The sequence below is a fragment of the Crocuta crocuta genome, unplaced genomic scaffold (genome assembly GCF_008692635.1).
Source record: "Crocuta crocuta isolate KB4526 unplaced genomic scaffold, BGI_CrCroc_1.0 scaffold16, whole genome shotgun sequence".
Lineage (NCBI taxonomy): Eukaryota > Metazoa > Chordata > Mammalia > Carnivora > Hyaenidae > Crocuta > Crocuta crocuta.
This window is the reverse complement of record NW_027531893.1, coordinates 9,989,466-10,006,313: the sequence shown is the minus strand read 5'-3', so window position 1 is coordinate 10,006,313 and position 16,848 is coordinate 9,989,466. Positions and strand designations below refer to the sequence as shown.

General features: G+C 49.5%; 1 protein-coding gene and 1 long non-coding RNA gene across 2 annotated transcripts in view; one reads left to right on the top strand and one right to left on the bottom strand.

Annotated features, from left to right (window-relative positions):
* Window positions 1–16,848, top strand: part of CPPED1 (calcineurin like phosphoesterase domain containing 1) — a 102,365-nt gene that overhangs the window by 67,900 nt on the left and 17,617 nt on the right. The window lies entirely within an intron of this gene.
* On the bottom strand, window positions 449–4,178 carry LOC144239285 (uncharacterized). The gene is made up of 3 exons (XR_013337364.1): window positions 4,070–4,178; window positions 3,576–3,757; window positions 449–768 (listed from the first exon to the last, which is right to left on the bottom strand). It is a non-coding gene; the product is annotated as an uncharacterized LOC144239285 (long non-coding RNA).

Genomic DNA, 16,848 nt, shown 5'->3' with positions numbered 1-16,848 from the left:
AACTGGGTTCTGACCGCAGCTTCACCACTTACTGGCCTTGTGGCCTTGGACAAGCCGCCTAGCCCTTCCAGCCTCAGTGTGGTCATCTGTAAAGTGGGAGTGGCAGAAGGAGCTCTCTCACGGGGCGGGTGTGAGGATTAAAGGACAAAGGGCCTATAAAGCATTACAGGAGCCCCTGGCCTACCAAGTAGTGAAGCTGTGGCAGCTGCTGGCTGCTGGGGGGGGGGGGGGTGGGAGCTGCAGGTAGGAGTGAGTGGGGTTGGATGGGGGTCTGAGTGCAGCTCTACCGACCAGGGAGAGGGGACGTTGCCAGGGTCATCTTTCCTGAACTTGCCCATCGGCCGGTGGTCTTCAAGAGCCAGGCTTCCCACCAGTGTTAGATGTAGCCCCGGGGAGGCCTGGGGCCTCATCAGCTTTCCTAGAACAAGGACTCAGTTCTCCCCAGAACCAGGAGAGAGAAATGCATTTAATCTGATTGAACCTGCTGTAAACACTTAGCTAATTACGTATTGAACATGTGCGTGTGTGCGCGCACGCACACACACACACACACACACACACACCCATGAAGCACTGGTCGGTGCCCCTCCGTCGCCCCTCCCACAGCACCGCAGTGTGTCTGTCATGAGAACCGGGTGCTCCGCGCCGACTCCCTGCATGACCAATGACTCAGCAGGATTCCGGCTTTGATGACCGTTGTCTCCTCTTTTGATTTTAATGCCTCCTTCCAGATCTTTCCAGACTGTACTTCATCAAATGCTTCTGAAACTTAAACACATCCATTTATTTGTTAGGAGGCAGGGAGATGGGGAGGTGGTGGCCTGACCCCATAGCTAGTGTTCATTTAAAAAAAATAAAATCTTACACTCTTCTTTTCATCTTTGAACACATTTAAATGTGTTCGCATTTACTTGCAAAATGTACAATAGGCCCTTCTGTATTTTTGAGACATTTTACAAAGAGCTTGCATAATTGGAGACATTTTCCAACTGTTCCATGGAGATGAAGTTGGAAAACTTCTATTGAGGCTTTGAAATTTCATGCCATGCTCGAGTCGGTGCAGAAAACCGTTTCGATGACACGGAAGTGAAGGGTCAGGATGGCATGAGCACCAGCACGGAGACTACTTTGTAACAGAGAATAATGCCAGAGAGCACTGAATGCCAGGCAAGTGATTCCTTTCATATCACATGGTAAGTGATGTAAATGCCATCTCTGTGGCTGCTCTTTGCTCGCCGTTCCTGCCAACCGCATTCTTGAGTGGCGTGTCCGCGAGGGGGCCCAACAGCACCCCCGGATACGGAGACCTGTGGACATGTGTAAAGAGAGAGCCCACAGATCTAACTGGGCACCCACAGGAACCCCGGAGGCGGCATCGTCTTTGGCCCTGCGAGGTCCCAGCACACCCACAGCTGGTCTGTATCTTGAGGTGGGTTCCATTTCCCGGCTCACAGAGATGGCTGTCTACCACCAGGATGCCAACCGATTGACTTAAAGCAAGACTGAAACCCTCCCCTCCGCCCCAACAGCACAGCCTCTGCCCGCGGGCGGGACAGCATGGGAAGCCAAGTCCCAGTCAGGCGCTTGCTTGCCCAGCATGAGACTGAGCAGAGGAAGTAGTTGTCTTGTTCCACTCTTAATGGCGTCCGGCTCTGGAACGCTGATGGGCCCGTCTCCAGTAGGGCCTCCTTGCCCAGAATATACTCTGGTATTTCCGGTGCCTTAACATCTCTCCAGACTGTCCACTTCCTGAGGCCACCATCTCGGCCATGGCAGCAGCTCTGCAGCCCCCCACGCTCCTGGGGCCCCGCTCTCCCCCACTGCCTCTGCCTCTTCCATTTCCCCTGGCCAGCTACTGCCCTTCGCACCTTCTGCGTGAGGTGCCCCCAGCCCTACCCTGGGCTCTTCCTCAGCTCTCCTTGATCCCAGAGGACTTGTTTGTGCCCACTTCTCAGTCACCCACCAGACGCGGCTCCTTGAGTGTGGAGGTGCTCTCATCTCTGCGTTAGGACGCCTGGCTCGGGTCAGTTCACAACCAGTGCTTCCCCTGTGTTTGTGGAATGACTGAGGGACTGACACAGCCCATTTATTTGGTTAGCACCCACTGTACGCTGCGCACGGAGGCCAGTCCACGCTCTCACAGCGCTCCTGGGCATAGAGCTCTTCCAAGGTGGGTTCCGACTGTCGAGCATACATCACGCGGTGCCTAAGCTTTTCGCTTTGGTGACGACTGCCCTGATGCTGGCTCTTCAGTTCGAACAGCAGTCAGTTTCTCTCTTCCCACGTGGCCCCACACTGTTCCCACCAGGCACCTGCACTTAGGAGAAGGTCCTATTGGCCACTGACGTTAGGCTCTTCACCTAAGCCTGCTTAACCTGGGAAAAGCAGAGAGCTGGGTGTCCTTGACGCTGTCACCTGTCAGTTTTAGTGGCTTAGCAAGCCCGGCCCTTTGCTTTACGGCCTTCCAGACACAGAGCAAGCCAAGGGCAACGTCGGGAAGAGACCCAGGCTGCATGTGGACCCGGCTCGGTGGCAGGCTGAGTGACCTGCTTGGAACAGAGGCACGGGTAGGTGGGCCCTGATGGGGAATGTGTGCCCCCCTGACTCACGCTACAGGAGATCACTCGGGTCACAGCAGTGTAATTCGTGGACTCATTTGGGAAAGCCAGAGTTCAACTGACATTTCATAAGATCCGTGAACTTCAAGACCGTGGTAAAATTGGGGGGGATGCTGCTGTTTAATGCTGCTTTCAGCTTCTCCCCCACAGGCATATTATTCCCTCGCACTATTCTGGTCTCATTTATCTCCCTGTGTTAAAATGCCGGTACTCAAAAATATGTCAAAAGCTCATCAGAATATCAGGGTAGCTTTTAATTATGATAATTGTGTTGTTATAAAATATCCTTTTAAAGAGCACATCCCTCCCAAAACCACCATGGAGGTAAAACCCAGCTTCCTTCCAGCAAGCTTAATGAATAATTCTGAATCATTGTGTGGGATGAATAAATGATTTAATAACGAACATCAACAATCATCTCTCATTGTTGCATTAATGTTTCGAACGAGATGAGGTGAATGAGGAGGAGGGGTGTTACTATACAGTGGGCCCGCGGGTGTGTTGAGATCCCTTCTGTGAGTCCAAGCCTGCGAGCCTCCCCGCTCAGGTTTCCCTAGAAACGGACTCATTCTGTTTCTACTTGGGAAGCTCAGTTAAAAACCTTCTTTGTGTGATACAAAAGCGTCAATAGCCAGCGCAAATAAACAGTTATCAGGGCAGGACAGACGCACCGATGGGAAGCCGCACCCGTAATTTTCGGTCTTCCTTTGCACTGCCTGAGGATAATCAATTTCATCACATCCACGGGATGTAGAAATTGGTTTTCCCCTTAATTCACCTGATACCTAGTTGAGTTGCAAAGACAGATAGTAGATAATGAAATCGCGGTTGAACCTGGCCGTTGTCTCTCTCCCTCATGCCTTTTTCAGCAAAAGGTTAATTTGTGACCCAGTTAATACGGATTCCAATTTAAGAACTCAATCTTAAAAAAACTAAAGTCTGGCTCTTTTAACTGACCTTGTCTCCCTTGATGCCTTGATGCCTTTTCTTTTTTCCATTCTCAACGTAGAGATGAGAACTGTGTAGAAGGGAGCCCAGAGCGCATTTGGCAATTACGAAAAATTCCAGTAAGTTGATCTTTCCTTCAAAAGTTAATGAGTAATTTCACAGAAATAGTTTCATCTCCAGTGTTTATGCCTCTAAAAAAAAAAAAAAAAAAAACAGAAAGAGATCTTAGCCCATGGTTATCGTTTTAAAATTTCAAAGTTTGAAAGAACAAAATGGTCGGGTTTCCAGGGTCCTCTTTGTAGGAAAAATAAAACATCAGATTCTACTCTGATGTCTTATTGAGTTGGGTTGAAATTATATGTTATGTCCTGATTCCTCCAAGAAATGGAATCCTGGCTTTGTTCACCTCTGGAAGCCCAGCCCCTCGCCAAGACTGTCATGGGGTAGCCCCATCAACAATAGATTTTAGCTAAGTGGAATGGAAGTAATTTTGATGCACATACTTATTGGCAGACTCAAAGGTAACGTCCGTATTCCCTCTGGATTGATGTTGGCGAACTGAGTCTTGGATGGGAAATGTATCACCTAACTCGGGGGTCTCGGTGAACTTTTTCCGCCAAGGGGCACACACACACAAAAAAAAGCCTTTGGGCTTTGGTCTCCATGGCAACTGCGGAGCTCCATTTTTGTAACATGGAAGCCGTAACAGACATACGTAAGCAAATGAGTGTGGCTGTGTTCCAGCAAAACTCTAACTTACAAAAGCAGAGTGTGAGCTGGCAAGTCATACTTTCCCCGCCGTTGGCTTAGAGGAATCTTCACCGTGCATGCGTCTAACTTCAGAGTGCTTCTGGTGACCCACCGAAGGGTCTGCCCAGAGCGAGCCTCAGGTTCCTTCATGGAGGGCATGCCTGGGTGAGGCACCTTCCATTGGAGGCCCTTGTGGGCGGTGACATGGGGGCACTGAAGTCCTGTGCTTGGGTGTTTATTTTAATATGTGTTCGAAAAAATACAAGTAGCTGTTCAAGTGAAAGAAAAATAGTAATAGTACAGGTAGCATGGGGGCACGGTGGACCTCATGGAGGTGGCGTCAGGATAACACGTGTGCCGTGGCGGGAGGGATGAGGCCGTATCACAGCACGGGGCAGCGGACAAGCTTTGGCTTCAGACAGACCCGGATTCAGATCCATTGGTGCCACTCCCCAGCTGCACCGGGCTCACATGAGCTGCCGAACAGCTTTCTGCCTTAAGTTGTCTGACTTGTTAAATGGGGGTTCTGGTCCTGGCCTCATAGGGTGGGTGTGAGCACCAGATTAAAGGGAGGCGGGGACGCGTATGTGCCTCACGAAGGGCTGTGTGCCGTGAGATGACCTTGTACCGTATTGTGAGCCCGCAGCCGGCAAATTTGCTTTACACAGGGTCTGGCGTCACCTATAGGCAGTGCCTCTGGCCCTGGGACGCCGGCGGGAGGGGCAGGGTCTCCTCGCAGGGAGAGGCGCGTGTGCCGGTGTAACTTTGTAAATGCAGAACGAAAGGAATTAGCAGCTCTTCTCGTAATACAAATACAGGAAGTGAAACTAGACAGAAAGTCTCTTAGCTCCTGGGAAGCACAGGAAGTCATGCCGTGTCTCAAGGAGTCTGAGGTTTTTCAGGGCATGTGAGGGATACAGGTTACGTTTGGTTTTATCAGAAGCCAGGAGGCGCTCAACTAGATGGGAAATTCCTCTGGAATTTAGTGATGGAATTTGGCTCTTCATTACTTTTTCTTTTTTTTTTTTAATAGTTTATTGTCAAATTAGTTTCCACATAACACTCAGTGCTCATCCCCACAAGTGCCCTCCTCCATGCCCATCCCCCCCTCCCCCCACATCCATCAGTCCTCAGTTTTTGTCAGCATTCAAGAGTCTCTCATGGTTTGCCTCTCTCCCTTTCCTTACTTTTTCTAAACCAGTTAATGTCTTGCTAAACACACCTCTGAATGGTAATGTCATAATCAGGTTTTTCTGAATCTAGCAAACGTGTCCACAAGGCAGTGGTAGCCATCTCACAATGCCCTTTGTTTATTTATTTTTTCTTTCATATTTTATTGTCAAGTTGGTTTCCATATAACACCTAGTGCTCATTCCAACAAGTGCCCTCCTCCATGCCCATCTCCCCCCTTCCCCTCTCCCCCACCCCCATCAGCCCTCAGTATGTTCTCAGCATTCAAGAGTCACGGTTTGCCTCCCTCCCTCTCCCCCACTATTTTTCCCCTTCTCCTCCCCCACGATCCTCTGTTAAGTTTCTCCTGTTCCACTTATAAGTGCAAACATATGGTATCTATCCTTCTCTGCCTGACTTATTTCACTCAGCATAACACTCTCGAGTTCCATCCACATTGCTACAAATGTAATGCCCTTTGTTTAAAATGCTTTAGAAGGGGCGCCTGGTTGGCAGTCAGTTGAGCGTCCAACTTTGGTTGAAATCATGGTTTCAGGGTTCATGAGTTTGAGCCCCACTTCGGGCTTTGTGCTGATAGCATGGATCTGCTTCAAATTCTCTGTCTCCCTTCCTCCCTCCCTCTTTCTCTCTCTCTCCCTCAAAAACAAACATTTTTAAAAAATTTAAAATGCATCTTAAAAAACGATCTTAGTGATTGTTTTCTTTTTTTTTTTTAATATTTTTATTTATTTCTAGGAGAGAGAGAGAGAGACAGCGCGAGCAGGGGAGGGTCAGAGAGAGAGGGAGATACAGACTCTGAAATAGGCTCCAGGCTCTGAGCTGGCAGTCAGCACAGAGCCCGATGCGGGGCTCGAACCCACGAACCCCAAGATCATGACCTAAGCGAAAGTCGGACGCTTAACCGACCAAGCCACCCAGGCGCCCCAGTGATTGTTTTCTTAACCGTTACTCTGGGCACCTGGGTGTCTCAGTTGGTTAACCGTTCATCTTTGGCTCAGGCCATGACCTAAGGGTTTGTGAGTTCGAGCCCTATGTCTGTGCTGACAGCTCAGAGCCTGGATCCTGCTTTGGATTCTGTATTTCTCTCTTCTCTCTCTGCCTCTCCCCCAACTGGTGTGTGCACCCTCCTCTCTCTCTCTCTCTCTCTCTCAAAAATGAATAAACATCAAAAAAATGTAACCAACTCTCAAGTGAGAACTCCTCACCTGTTCTTTTTTTCTTTTTTAAATATAATTTATTGTCAAATTGGCTTACATACAACACCCAGTGCTCATCCCAACAAGAACCCTCCTCCATGCCCGTCACCCATCTCCCCCGACAATCCACCCTGAGTTTGTTCTCTGTATTTGAGACTCTTGTGGTTTGCTTCCCTCCCTGTGTGTAACTGTTTTCCCCTTCCTTTCCCCCCATGGTCTTCTGTTAAGTTTCTCGAGATCCACGTGCAAAGGAAACAATCACCTGGCCTTTTTTTTCAGCGTCTATAGAATCCAGAGTTTCTGGGCGCCTGTCAGCTTGAGGAATTTTACCGTCTTTAAGTTCTATTTGGTCTTGAATTCGTTTTCCCAGGTTGGGTCTGTTATATGTTTTGATCGATTCACCCTAAACCGTCATGCTTGAGTCATCTGATGTCTGGCTTCATTCACTGTAAACCTAGATAAGAGCCCGAGTGCCGAAGCTGCATCTGGTGCGAAGGGATGGATTACATCTCTCACTTTGGAGGTATCCGTAACAGTTGGGCTAATTAAAGTCGAAATCAAGTCCTGATTGTAAATATTTATAAATTGAGAATCTGGCGTGTGGAACTGTGCGCTGCTGCCTCCCAGAGTGAAGTCAACATTTACTCATTCAACAAGTGGAAGGGGCCCCGGGCTGGGCACCGCGGAGGGGAGGGCACACAGCAGCCTGCGGTGCCTTGCGCAGCCTGGTAGGTCCCCCTCAAGCTAAAAAATGATAAAATCTTGTTGAAGAACCCCACCGCGGCGTTTCAGACATGAGGCGCAAGTGCATGGGAAGCAGCAGTGACTGTTTGAGTTCACGAAATCAAAATATTATATCTTCTCTTTTTAGGTCATTTAAAAAAATAGCAATTAGCGTCATTTCCACACGAGCAGTGAAATGTCCTTTGTGAAATTGAAATATCCCTAGCTGAGCTGAACACTCCGATGTCCCATACTGGTTCAGGTATTTTTAGGTACTGGACTCGCTTTCCTTTAAGAGGCATTTGCCCCCACCGTGGCCAACAGCCTAAGTGAACATTTAGAATACTGTTATTTAAAACAGGCTAGAAACTGCTTTGTCTTGTTTTTCATAATTTTACTTAACGAAAAAGCGTTCGCATGATGATTCACTTAGAAGTGAAAGAATGACACCCCAGGGCGCCTGGGTGGCTTAGTCTGTTAAGCCTCCGACTTTCGCTTAGGTCATGATCTCGCGGTTCGTGGGTTCGAGCCCCGCGTCGGGCTCTGTGCTGACTGCCAGCTCAGAGCCTGGAGCCTATTTCAGAGTCTGTATCTCCCTCTCTCTCTGACCCTCCCCTGCTCACACTGTCTCTCTCTCTCTCTCCTAGAAATAAATAAAAATATAAAAAAAAGAAAGAAAGAATGACACCCCTTTGGTATAGAAACGTTGAGGGTCCTGTGACCTGTCCGTCGTACAGGTGAGGCAGCTGAGAGCATACGGAGGCCCTCTGGCTCGAGTCATTTTTAAATGTAAATTATAGACACGTGAGAGGGAGGGAAGGGCCTTCTCTCAGGTGTTTCGCGTACACAGAGCGCTCCCCTGTGCTGCATCGGGAGCCTAGGCCCGGAGCTCCCTGCGGTAACGTTGTCCAGCACGAGGGGTCATGTCCAGGGCAGGCGCGACACCACCTGCCGCCTGGTCACCCTGCCTGGGTGCGGCCTCCTGGCCTGTGCAGGTGTCTCCCTCGGCGGAGCCTCGCGCCCTCCCAGATGCCGGTGACGACACCCTAATAGAGCAGCTTTTCTGCTGAAAAGGGGAAAAGATGAACACGCTTCTTGAGAGCCACGGGTCCCATTCGGGTTTACTCTTGCCCTGAGGGAATCACCAGTGGCCGTGCCCCACTGTCACCACAGCGTCCCCAACAGCCCCGCGAGGCGTCCGTGTACTGTCTCCACCCCCGATGAGCTGCGAAGCCGGCCTAGTTCCGTGTCAGGGTTTTGTGGGGATCGGCTACGAGAGGCCGGCTCCGTGACGCACGGTCTGGGTCCTGGCGAGGGCTCAGCAGTGAAGGTGCTGTTGGCTTCCCCGTCCTGCTGCCGAGAGCGTCAGTCCCTGACAGTCCTGTGAGGGACTTCGCGTTAGGTCAGTCGGGGCATAAGGGATGTACCGTCTCCTTCCCACAAGTGCACGCCCCTGGCCCACTGCTGGCTCGCTGGGGTACTGCCAGAGTGGGGGCCCCGGTCTTTCTGACCATGTTCTTTCTGCTACTCTTCTGCCCACCACGCTGGGGTCCCATGTCCCTGCGACAGCCCCGTGCGGTGCCACCGGTAGACGCTAGACACCGCAGGGTAACCAGCCTCCTCCGTATCAGTTTGACTTCATAAGCCATTTACAGCACAATTTACATTCACGTAATAATAATTACCACTTACTAAATATGACAGCGCAGTACTCTGAGTGCTAATAAACAGTACGGGTCCTGCTGCTCTGATTTTATAGACCAGGACAGCTGGGAGGTGGTCACGCTAGGCCCCTGTCCCAGCGCTCTGACCTCTGAGCCTCGCTGCTGTCAGGGTGATGAGCAGAGTGCACATCAGGCACGGCTGTTGACGGCAAGATACGAGAGCGTGGGTTGGGGCCTGCCCCCCTCCCCCATGTCTGCTCTGCACCTGTCCTTTTGCAAGGGCTCCCTCAGGAAGGAGCTGGTCCACCTCACCGGGGAGGCTTAGCGCCGCCCTGTCTGAGGGGTCCGTGGACTGAGGTTCGGGGGAGGTCCGCTGCAGGTGTAGGCTGCCCCTCCGGTCTCGGCAAGCAGCGGTCATTCTTCTGGAGTGAGCTTCTCAGCTCGTCCTTTGGTCTTGAGCATGTGAATTATGCCTTCTGCAGACAAGCAGGGAGGGGTCCGTACCACCCCTGTAGTCCGTGGCTGGCTCCTCTGGGAAATAAGTCCGAGGGGCTCATCATACCTGAGGATGATGGGCACCAGAAAAAGCTCACTTAAAAACTGGGGACTGGAGGTACCTGGGTGGCTCAGTCAGTTAGCATCTGACTCTTGGTTTTAGCTCAGGTCACGATGTCACGGTTGTGAGATCGAGCCCCGAGTTGGGCTCTGCACTGTGCGTAGAACCGGCTGGGGGTTCTCTCTTTCTCTCTCTTCTCTCCCTCTGCCCCTCCCCTCCTTGCATGCATATGCACTCTCTCAGAGTAAATCAACAGACTTTTAAAAAGTTGTTTAAAAAAAATGGGGACTGCAGGTCTTAGAAAATAGTGATGAAATAAAGATAAAGGTTGGTTTGGGGCACCGGGGTGGCTTAGACGGTTGAGCGTCCGACTTTGGCTCAGGTCATGATCTCCCGGTTTGTGGGTTCAAGCCCCGTGTCGGGCTCTGTGCTAACAGCTAGCCTCAGAGCCTGGAGCCTGTTTCAGATTCTGACCCTCTCTCTGCTCATGCTGTCTGTCTCTCTCTCTCTCTCTCAGAAATAAATAAAACATTAAAACAAAAAAAGATAAAGGTTGGTCTGAGACATTATTTTGCAAAAAGAGACAAATCATGGCAATCCATTTCCATTTTACTTCAGCTTGTATTTTCCAAACTGCTGTTTGCTTTTGCAAACTTGCACCTACTTTTAGAATGCATAAGGAATAAATCGAGTGCTGGCTTGGTTTCCTTGGTCTGAAAAGACTAAAATAATTGTTCAACCGCATCCTGGGTTTGACAGTAGCATCACAGAGGGTCATTTTGGCACGAGAGAAAAATAATTGCAGCTTTCATCAGTTTTCCTAAGGGTCTGATCCTGAGTCCTCTGTAATCTGATTACTGCCCTTCTCAGGAACGCCCGTGTGTGCACGTGTGTGTATTTCTTCTGCCAGAGCAGTATGTGTTGACGACTTCCCCACTCCTGATTCTGACAGTTCCCCAGGTGTCATTTCCATTGGCCTGATGAAGTCTCGTGTCTTGAGTATGATATGTGACTTGCCATCCTCTGCTAGGTTGCACAGGTTGGTATTATTTGTTTTGCTTTCGAAGGGGCTTGGTTTATAAACAATCTATTCATTAACATTTTCTTGTTATTAAGAAATTCCTTCCTGGGGTGCCGGAGTGGCTCAGTTGGTTAAGTGTCCCACTGTTAGTTTTGGCTCAAGTCATGATCTCATGGCTCCTGAGTTCGAGTCCCGTGTCAGGCTCTGTGCTGACAGCATGGAGCCTGTTTGGGATTCACTCTCTCTTCCTCTCTCTCTGTTCCTCCCCTACTTGTGCTTTCTCTCTCTCTCCTTCTCTCCAATAAATAAGTAAACTTAAAAAATTTAAAAGAAGTTCCTTCTTTTCATACAGCTGAGATCTTATATGAGCATTTTAGGAGAATAACGATGTCATACACATCATTACCTTGTATCATTGAAAATGTTCCTCAAACCACTGATATTTTATACTGTGTATTGTATACATACCATGTTCATTGAACCCTTTTGCCATTATTGGACACTTTAATGTCCTTAAACAGGTTGAAATCTTAAACCAGAAATGCTTGCACACTTTTTATTTATGAAATGCATGCCTATCTTGCAGTTCATGAGTTTCAAGCCCCGTGTCGGGCTCTGTGCTGACAGCTCAGCGCCTGGAGCCTGCTTCACATTCTGTCTTCCTCTCTCTCTGCCCCTCCCCTGCTTGCACGCGCGCGCTCTCTCTCTCTCTTTCTCTCTCCCCCAAAAATGATAAACATTAAAAAAATTTTAAATAAGGAAAGAAATGCATGCCTGAAACTGATCTTGGGAAAGCCAGATGTGACCTCCAGTCATGTTTCACTGAAGAGGTTCTGATTGGAGAAGTTACTGGAACTCTGGACTTGGGTGCTTTGCCTGTTGCTCTGTTCATCTTTACGTTTTGAACCCTGATTGTGCATGCTCTCTGCTTTTGGGAACTACGGGGACAATGGTGAGGAGCATTGGTCCTCACCTCAGAAGGCTGGGTCGAAGGGGCAAAGGGAAGGAGCCCAGAGAATTACAGTCAATGCAGCCGTCTTAGAGGGGACTTCATGATACATCAGACATTTGTTTCTAATACTTAAATTCCTCTTCTCCAGAAATTACATTTGAAGCTGTGTAAATACTTGGCCTGCTATTATTTGAAAGGGGCCTGGTTTCCCTTAAGAATGTGAGAATTGTGTCATTCTTGTTGGCTTTGACAGCCTCCATATCAGGGACTTTTCTTCCGTCTTCCTTCCTTCTTTTCATTCCTAACAACCTTTACTTCCTGGCTGTGTCTTCATGAAATCGCTCCATCAAATGTTTGCTTTGATGGGGCCACCCATTCAAGTCAGAAGATTTTCGGGGTTGCCTTCTCTGTGCCAAGCCCATGTATTGTGACAAAGACTGCTTTTTGTGTGATTGATCCTTCAACACCTAGAAGCATTGTGATCAGTGTCTCCGTTTCCTGTCTTCTGATAGAAGTTAAGGAACAGGTGTTTTGACCTTGTCGAAGTCCCTGACTCTCTGGCGAAAGGTACCCATTCCTTAAAGGTAAAGGCAGGTGCCTCTGGTATAGCGTGTGGCCGTCAAAGGGGACTTGGGTATAAAAATTATATAATTATAATTTTTTCATTCTGAAAAACTGTGAAAGCAGATGTTATAAAATGTTAATATTTGTTTTCTGTGGGTGGTGGGAATATAAATGTTGCATTATTATTTGCACTCATCTGAATCCTCTTTAAGTTTTTCCAAAAAAATGAAAAAAGAATGAAAAGAATCCCTGCAGTGGCATCTAGATTGGGGTTGGCAGACTGCTTCTATAAATGGCCAGACAGTACATATTTTAGACTTTGTGGGCCAAGAGGCAAAAATCAGAGTAGGTGGCTAATAGCTGGTTGTATAAACCTACCTACAGGCATTTAAAAATTTTTTTAATGTTTATTTAATTTTGAGAGAGACTGACAGGGCAGGAGAGGGGAGGGACAGAGAGAGAGAGGGAGTCACAGAATCCAAAACAGGCTCCAGGCTCTGAGCTGTCAGCACAGAGCCCGATGTGGGGCTCGAACCCACAAACTGTGAAGTCATGACCTGGGCGGAAGTTGGCCGCTTAACCGACTGAGTCACCCAAGTGCACCTTCTAAGAAAACAGTCACTGGGTTGTAGTTTCCCAACCTCTGGTCCAGATACTTAAGATCAGTCACCATTGACACTTGTAATTAATAAGGATAATAGTTACAGAGCCATCAGTTTGTTTCAAAAAATTATGTCACTTAGCCTTTTCCACATTTAATCTTAAATGTGAAAAACTTAAAGTCTAAGGGAGGAAAAGATTTCCTTTCTTTGTTTTTGATTGACCGTGTTTTGAGTCTTTTATTGACACACTCTGCCTCTGATGTGTGTTATCTGTTTCGCACTTCCAAATTGCCTCTGAGTTGTCATACAGACATGGCCTAAGCCTCCTGAGCCACCTTCTCCCGCTTCCGTGCCCGCTGTACTGCCTTGGGTCCACGCCTCGGTCCTACTGAACGTGTGATTCTTGGGAAAGCAATTTCATGAGCCAGAGAAAGGATGTCAGGAAGGTCACTGACAAAATAGTGTACTAATGGAGCGCACGGACCTGTTAGAGAACAAGTGAAGTCTGTTATTTTGTAAGAGCTTCCAAAAGCCAGTTTATTTAGTGTTTGAAAGTAGATTATTGGTCACCCCAAAAGGAGAGTTACTGTCCTAAAAAGTGTAGAGTAGTATTAGTTCCTTGTGGCCGTAACAGGAAGCTCCTAACTCGCCCAGTGCAGAGAGTAAGTTTCTTATGTCGTAAGTAGAAGTCTGGGCACGGTTCAGGCTCCCAGCCAGGCCAGCTCGGGGACCAGGGTCTTGCTGTGATTCTGCTCGCTGCCCACCTCCACTTGCCATACACGTAGCCTTTTCTTCGGACTGGACCTTCTTAGAGGGCTGCCACAGTTCTGGACTTGACATTCAGAAGTGATAGGGGGCTTCTGAAAAGAAACAGAACCTCTCCCAGGACCCCAGCAGGTCTCCTCGCACACAGCTTCATACCCACACCCGGGCCACAGGCCGATTCCCAGTCCATCACATGGTGGCCGCAGGAGGGGAATTACTACCTGCCACGATCTCAGCTCTGGGGAGGAGGAAGCCCATGACCTCATAGAGCAGGACATTTTCCAGAAGAAAAGCAGAATTTTTTTCAGCAAAGAGAAAAAGGGAAGGGCACGGGTATTGGAAGGTGGCCAGCAGTGCCTCCCGTGGGGAGGAAGAAAGAACCCCACGTCCACACCAGATTTCAGGGACAGTGCCGGAAAGCACAGTGTTTCCAGTGTGCACAGACCCTGTGCTGGGGCTTAAACACGTCATCTCTGAAACTCACAGCAACTCCCTGAGGGATCTGTTAGCATCCCCTCAACGTCCATCCTCCTGGGGAGGTAAGGTAGTTTGTCATGTGGCATTTAAGTGACATGATTCACATCAGAGCTCATTTCTCTCTGTCTTCCACCCTCTAGTTAGTAATAACTGGGCCTTCCTTGACCAGGAACATGGTAATTCTTTTGTAAGGTTGGAAAACACCGGAACGCTACTTTTCTGTAGATAATATTGACACAGTGGGGAGATCGGAGTTCCTCTTCCAAGGGCACCTGCTAACATACAGCTTATGAGTTGCCTCAAGTTTGATACACTCATTCACCATCCATCTGTCCGTCTGTTCATCCATCTGCCAACAGTCATTTATAGAGCAAGAGCTCTATTCTCTTCCCTTCTGAGGATGGATATCCAGTTAAATAGATTTGCCCTGTGTCCTCACAGGCCAGTAGAGGAGGATACCAAGGTGGGAAGCAAGAGCCTGTGGGATGAAAGGAGAGGAATGTGCTGGAATCAGGAGGAAGGAGAATCAACTTGTTTCAGCTGGGCCAGGACGCTGTCCTCCAGGAGCTGAGCAGGCAGGGGCTTGCAGGATGAGTAAGTTCCCCAGGCAGATGTGAGCTGGAAGAAGGCATTCAAAACACAGGACAGAGCGTGAGCTGAGGCCGGAGCCCCACAGCAGCCTGGTGCGTGTGGGCGCTGCCCTTGAAGCCACTTGTGAGTAGAGCAGGACTCGGGTCATTTGGTGGCAGACAACAGGAGCCAGATCAGGACCCTCAGGTACTAGAGAAGCACAGAAAGGTTTTATGTCAATCGAGTCTCGCATTTTAGGAAGAACAACCTTGCTCGGTCTGTGTAGGATGCACTTTTTTCTTTCCCGACCTGGTTTGGTTCAGGATGCCAGCGTGACAGGCTGAACACACGCCTTCCAGACCCCTGGACCCCTAGTGTGACCGCTTGCCCCAGTCCTGGGATCTAGCCAGTGGGGCTTCCTGGACAGCTTTCGGTTGGCCCTTTTCTCTTCTTCCTGCCGTGAACTTGGACACGGTGCCTAGAAGCCCTGCCGCCATCGTGCGGTTTTGGGGACAAAGCCGTACGCTGAGGCCAGCAGAGCAGAAAAGCAGAAGGAACCTGCATGTTTAGTGAGGTCCTTGAGTGAAACCGTATCCACCCTGACCACCCGCCCCCTTTCTTTACGGCGGTTGGATAAGTACATCGTAAATTGTCCAAATGCACCTTTTATGTATTCAGGCCATTGTCATCCTGACACATCTGGGGGCAGAGAGGAGGGCGGCTGGGAAGGCGGGGAGACAAGGGGAACTGGCCGTCACAGAGGCCGTCCTGAGGGCACAGAGCTGAAAGCGCTGGGAGCGGGCTCTAGCAGAAAAGCGGGACATATGGCCTGCGTCCCCGGAGCAGGTGACTGCGTGCTGGCCCGGGGAAGCCCACAAGAGGAGCGGGCATTGGGGGTGAAAGCAGTGCATGAGTCAAGTTTACCTTTTGCTTGCAGGGACGTAGGGAGGAGGGGACCTCGACTCAGTCCAACCAGTGTCTGGACTGGGAAATGGCTTGGAGTCATCAGCAGTGGGGGAGCTGAGGTCACACGGAGGCAGTGGTCATCCCACGGGAAGACAAGGGTGTGGACAGTGTCCAGAGAAGGCCACCGTGAAAAGGGCTCATGCAAAAGCACGCTAATTTGGCACATACCGTGCTCCCATCTGCCTGATGGCCATCTCTCTCTCTCTGGTTATTGACACAGAAGCGGACTTTCCTAAGACCCTCACATTTCCACGGCCGCAGCTCCCCTCCGAGACCTCCCTGTCTCAGGTCCAGACTAGAGCACCTTTTCCCCAGCAAATTTTGTCTTCGACACCCTGCAGAACCGCTCCACTCCACGGCTCACTGCCACCTCTGTCTACCTCCCTCGAGTATTTTTGGATGGGTTTCCACTTTGATACATGAACATGCCATCAGTCAAAACAATCTTTTTAATGAGCCTCTTGTCCTGACAGCTGTGTTTAAGATAGGGCATGGAAGCCGGGTAATGGAAATCTAGAAAATTGTCCATTCTGGATTGAAACCTTAATGTGTGCCCCACACTCCATCTCACACACCAGCCCACCATCTTCTTTTAAAAATAAAGAGGAAATTATGAATAGCGAAAAAGATGTAATTGATGCAAATGAAAAAAGAAGATCTTCTGATCAGATGCGTCGAGAAGGATGAGGGGAAGGTATAATTATTGAGCGCTGCCCGAGTACGTCACACACAGCTTCCTGCTGTGCAGCCTTGGGCACGGCTCTCAGTCTCTCTTGATCTTCAAAGTGACCCTGGGGGGGTGGTCGATACGAGTCCTGCTTTCCACGTGACCATATGGAGGTTCAGAGAGGTTGATGGACAGGCCACACTCACAGCTTGGTCGTAGCAGTCTGAGGTTCAAGGCCATATCCCCCTGACTTCTAACCCAAGCTGCAGCTGTTTCTTTGGCAACTAGATATTAGTATTACTAAAATACAGCTCTCCCCTTGCGTGTTCCACACAAGTTTTGAATTGCCACGTCGTCGGGAAGGGGAGAAATTAAATGGAAACGCTGAGCACAGCCTCCCATGTAGATAAACGGGAGGTGAGTCTGAATTTTGTTGGTGCATCATGAATCCTCAAATTCACGGTGGGAGGGGGGCTGCTCTGCATCCCGGGCCATGGAGGCTCAGGTGCCCCAAAGGCCGGGAAGGCTTGTGTCCTGCGTAAGCGTGAGCGGGTGGGTGTGGTGATGGAAGCAGAAACGTCACATCACACACGGGAACCGGGCCCCTCTGGGTGTTGG